Source organism: Macaca nemestrina, chromosome 7, assembly GCF_043159975.1.
Source record: "Macaca nemestrina isolate mMacNem1 chromosome 7, mMacNem.hap1, whole genome shotgun sequence".
NCBI classification, from domain to species: Eukaryota; Metazoa; Chordata; class Mammalia; order Primates; family Cercopithecidae; genus Macaca; species Macaca nemestrina.
The window spans coordinates 37,727,684-37,733,683 of NC_092131.1; positions in this window are offsets into that span (position 1 = coordinate 37,727,684).

Consider the following 6,000-nt stretch of genomic DNA (forward strand, 5'->3'; position numbering starts at 1 on the left):
TATATATATGCTGGGCTACATATATATATATATGAATATATATTTTATATTAACATATATAAACATATATAGTATATTATATATAGCCCAGCTTGGTGGGGTGTACCTTATTATATATATGAATATTATACGATATATTATGAATATATATAATATATATTTATATATAATATATTTTATATATATATATAGCCCAGCATGGTGAGGAGCACCTTAGTCCCACCTACTCAGGAGGCTGAGGTGGGAGGCTTATTTGAGCCCAGGAGTTCAGTGCTACAGTGAGCTATGATCACATCACTGCACTCCAGCTTACGTGACAGAGGAGACCCTGTCTCTTAAAAAAATAAATAAATAAAGATGCTTGACATTATTAGCTGTTGGTCATCGTTCATCATCATGGAAATGCAAAGCAAAGCCACAGTAAGATACTACTTCACGCCCATAAGATGCCGAGAATAAAAAAGTCAGATAACAACAAGCATTGGCAATATGTGGAGAAACTGGAACACTCATATGCTGCTTGTGGGAACAAGCTTCAAATGGTCCAGCTTCTTTGGAAAAGTCTCACGGTACAACAATAGATTAAACGTAAAGTTACTATAAGACCCAGCAATTCTACTCCTAGGCATATATTCAAAAGAAATGAAAACACATGTCCACATAGAAACTCATACATGAATGTTTATATCAGCATTATTCATAATTGCCCAAAGTGGAAATAACCCAAATGTTAACAGACAAATGGATGAACAAAATATGGTGTATCCATATAGTGAAATAATGTTCATTCCATAAAATGGAGTGAAGTAGTGATACATGCTACTGTATGAGTGAAATTTTAAAGCATGCTAAGTGAAATAAGCCACCCACAAAAGGACAAATATTGGATGATTCTACTTATATGAAATATCTAGAATTGACAAATTCATAGAGACACAAAGTAGATTAGCGGCTGCTTAGAGCTGTCATGGGAGGGGAGAGGGATGACAGCTAAAGAATATGGAATTTCTTCCTAAGGTGGTGAAAATATTCTAAGATTGACTATGAAAAAGGCTGTATGTCTCCAAATATGCTAAAAATAATTGAACTGTAGACTTTAAGTGAGTAAACTGTGTAGTATGTGAATTATATATCAATAAAACTGTTTTAAAAAGAATACACAATACTATAGTCTACTAAATTTAGATATCCAGTACAACGTTTTCAAAGGAGTTAAAATAAATTGCCTATATCAGAAGGCAGAAAGCAACATTGTAAAAATATTGTTTTATTTTTCTTACGTATGATTTATTTAATTAGTCCTATTATTACTGATTCTACCAATTAGTCCTATTGTTTTGTTTAAATAATAGCATTTATGTAATAGAAAAGTAATACACAATGATGCATAATTTCAGATAACATTGATTTTCATATTTTTGTTAAATACAACATAATTGTGCTAATTCTAATTATATATAGTGTGTATGTATAATAATACATTATTATATAAAACATATATCTATTAATTTATTTTGTTCTGGTATGGCTGTGTCCCAGGTTGGCATTGTAAATAGTTGGCTACTCATTTAACGCCCACATAAATTCCATGATGTAGATAATACGATTATCCTCTCCAAACTCCTGACACAAATTTATAGATGAAGGAACAGAGGCTCAGAGATATTAAGTAACTTGCTTTAAACAACAAGAAAATAAATGGAATTTTTTCTCCCTCCCATATAATGTTTATCTACTCAATTATTTCCTCTTTTTAGGATGATTGAACATAAAACTGTCCATTCTCTTTAATATAGTTTTCAAAAACTAGTAGTCCATGGTAGTGTGAGTTTAAGTGTGTGCCTGCATACATCTGAGTGCCTGTTTGTGTGTGTTATTGGTCAGCAGCGCATTTTAAAACTGGGAATTTTCATATATAAATCCAGATTTTGTTTTTCTCTTGAAAACTCAAATGGTATGGCAACACTGGGTCCACATTTCTCCACAGCAGCAGTTGCTAGCCTGTAGCTGTCTCTTTAGTCAGGACATTCATCTTCAATTTGCCCAGTTTCCCATCTCCTGCAGCTTTGCTCAAGGACATTACACTTCCTTTAAAGAGGTAGCCTACCATAATGGCTAAAGACAGGGCTCTGGAGCCAGATGGATTCAGATCTAAGCTCTGCTACTTATTGGTTCTATAACAATAAACAAATTACTTAACCTTTCTGTGTATAGATTTCTTCATTTTTACAACTAAACTACAAATAATATCTTCTTCATGGGGTTTTTAAAGGATCTATTGTAATAATTCAAGTAAAACCCTTAGAACACTCCTTGCCATTTATACATGTTTCCTATTATTATAATTCCTACCTGTCACAGCGTAGTCACTTCACTTTGGATCCCTTGCTGTAAAGGAAACTCCGTACCTCCACCCTCAAAGGGATCGCCTCAGCCAGACAATTAGATCAGATCATAAGAGTCCAGCAACTGTGCCTTTGGGGGTGTTCTGTCCTAAGTCATTCCACACATGGACATCAGTCATCCAGCCCATGTTGAGCTGAACCATGGCCAGTGCAATTACTTTTTATAGTTTCTGTTCATCAGGGAAGATCCTGCTTCATGTCCCTTCTGCAGTTTTTAGTTTCTCAGATTTAGTTACCCTGCATATAATTAATCAAAAAGGAACATCAATAGCTTCACCACAACAAGCAGTATAAGGCAAGGCAGTCTGTAAATCTACATCTCTAAATCCACACAGGCAAACAACATTCTTTCCATCCTTATCTTGAGCTCCACACCAAAGAAGTTACAAAGTCTCAGAGGCAGCTCTGATTCCAACACACTTGAGAAGACCCATTACCAAACAGAATATTGACCATTCCATCTAAATCATTTGAATGAGGTTAAGGGTGTCCCATCCGCTCCGTTCACCCCATTCCCTCACCCCTGCCTCCAGATGATAAAATACACTCTCTACCTCCTTTAGGACTGAAAAAAAAAAGCTGACAATTTTTTAAAGATTCCACAAGAATCTTAAAGGCCTGGCTTTAAATAATTACACCTATATATTAATATAGATAGTAAATATAAATACATGCAATTTTAATGAATAGATTCTACTCTTCATGATAGCTTAAAATCTGCTCTTTTCACTACATCACTAATATATCTTAATGTCAATGCATTTACTTCTGCAGTGTTTTTTCAGTGTTTTTTTGTTACTCAGCGGTATGAATGTGATCAATTCCCTGTACCTGGACTTTGAATTGTTTCCTGATTCACTCACTAAGAGAACAATGATGTGATAAACATCCTTGTAAATTACATTTATTTACCCTGGAAATTTTTCCTAGATGTTATTCTCCTAAGTTTTCTCACTTTTGAAAATAGCTTATTTGTAGGAAAAAAAATTGTTTGTTTTTTGTTTTTAATTTTATTTTAAGTTCTGGGGTACATCTGCAGGATGTGCAAGTTTGTTACATAGGTAAACATATGCCGTGGTGGTTTGCTGTGCCTATCAACTCATTGCCTACATATTAAGCCTGGCATGCATTAGCTATTTTTCCTGATGCTCTCCCCCAACAGGCCCCAGTGCTTGTTGTTCCCCTCCCTGTGTCCATGTGTTGTCATTGTTCAGCTCCCATCTATAAGTGAGAACATGCAGTGTTTGGTTTTCTGTTCCTGCATTAGTTTGCTGAGGATAATGGCTTCCAACTTCATCTATGTCTCTGCAAAGGACATGATCTCGTTCCTTTTTATGGGGGCATAGTATACCACATTCTCTTTATCCAGTCTATTGCTGATGGGCATTTGGGTTGATTCCATGTCTTTGCTATTATGAATAGTGCTGCAGTGAACATACACATGCATGTGTCTTTATAATAGAATGATTTATATTCCTTTGAGTATATACCCAGTAATGGGATTGCTAGGTCAAATGGAGAAAAAAACCTTAAAATATCCTAATTAGAATATTTCATCTATTTCTGTTAGACCCTAATTGACACAGAAGCTACTACTTATCAGTATCTACTACGTGTCCTGTACTTTATATTTTTTACTTAAATCACCCAACAGCATTTTTGTGATTAGGATTTTTATTTCCATTTAAGAAATGAAGGTGAAAAAAGCAAAATAATATGCCCAAGGCTACATACAGTTAGTAGCAGAACTAAAATTTGAATTCTTACTGGCTTCACTTCAAACTTCAGGCACTTTCCTTAAACACCATATTCCTGAAGAGATTTCATGATTCAGTTTTTGTATACATCCAATAATATTTTAGATGCTGTGAGAAAGATGACCATTTAAAACTGTCAATGAATGAATTTACAAAATGAATAACCACTCACCAACAAAAAATTTATGGAAATCAAAACGTTTGGTTATCAGGTAACTGAAATCAAGAGGCATTTCTAATTTGTACCATCTGCTTTGAGATGGATACATGCTCAAGCTAAACTCCATGCTCTTCCTCAGTGCCTGTTCAAAGCTCTTTGAGAGGTCTCTCTATTCATTAATCTAACTCTTTTCTGTTAGTTATTATCAAAAACTTAAGTACTAATTTCAACTTGTTTTAGACTTAACAACACAGAACACATTTAAGAGTCTCTCAGGGCCAGGCGCGGTGGCTCACACCTGTAATCCCAGCACTTTGGGAGGTCAAGGCGGGCGGATCACGACGTCAGGAGTTCAAGACCAGCCTGGCCAACGTAGCGAAACACCGTCTCTACTAAAATACAACAAATTAGCCTGATGTGGCGGCATGCGCCTATAGTTCAAGCTACTGGGGGTGCTGAGGCAGGAGAATTGCTTGAACCCAGGAGGCGGAGGTTGCGGTGAGCCAAGATCACGCCACTGCACTTCAGCCTGGGCGACACAGCAAGACTCTGTCTCAAAAAAAAAAAAAAAAAAAGTCTGTCATGTCACCTCTACTCAAGGCATTGTGGAATATAGATTCTGGTTGGTTCTGCTTTGCCCAATCTCTAATGTAAATCTGTCCATCTTCTGGAAAGGTCAGTTTCCTCTAGTAGAAGCACAAATCCATCTTGTTAGCCCAACTGATCAACTCTTGAAATTGAATTTGTTTGTATTTGTAGTTTGCAGGTACTATAATATTGAGGCTGCCCTTCAGAAAAGTTGGGCTTTTCCTTCATTGACCACCAATAGCATGTGTCCATTAAGACAGGTTTACCTGCAAGAAAGAGTGTCTTACGCCTTAAGAAATTCTCTCTCTCTTTTTTTCCCTTAAGAAAGTTTCCTGAAGTAGGCAGTTCCAGAGCTGATCGGCAACTCACAAATGTGATCAGGAGTCCAGACACTTCCCACCCTTCAACTCCAGCATTATTAGCAGGCTGACTTCTCATCCTCATGCTCATCATCTCACTCACGAGCAGGCCGCCACAGCTGTAAGCATCAGGGCTTCACGCTAACTACATTCAAAAATGAGAAAAAGGGAGCAAAGGAAAAATACCTTTTCTGTTCATCAGGAAGGAAAAACTCCCCAGATTTTCTCCTGTCCCCATGGTGGGAACTGAATCACATGGCCATCTCTAACTGTAAGGCAGGGCAAAATGTGAATATCTGGCAAAGAGGCTTCAGAGTCCCATGACTGGCTTAGACCAATTATAATTTGTATTTATTCAGCCCTTTAATTCCTACCTTTTGGGTGCCTTTTTTAATCTTCACTGTTACTGCAGTCAAGGCAAAAGAAAGGGGAAATGGCTGTCAGGCAGCTAAGAGTCTCTGCTACTGATGTGATGTATCTCATACCATCTTCTGAGCTCTGATAAGCAAGAAAGGGCAATAAAGTTACCTACCTATATGCTGTAATTAGGGCTGGTCAAGAAGTGGATTATGCCTCTGTGTGGTTCCTGCATTATCCTTGGCCACAGAATGAAAAAGATAACAAAGACACCAAAAAAAGGTAAAAATGTGAAGACCAAAATCTTCTATAGGCTGACTCATTCCAAAGACCAATAAGAGTCTCAGCTGGGCCAAAAATATGGAGGCAACTGA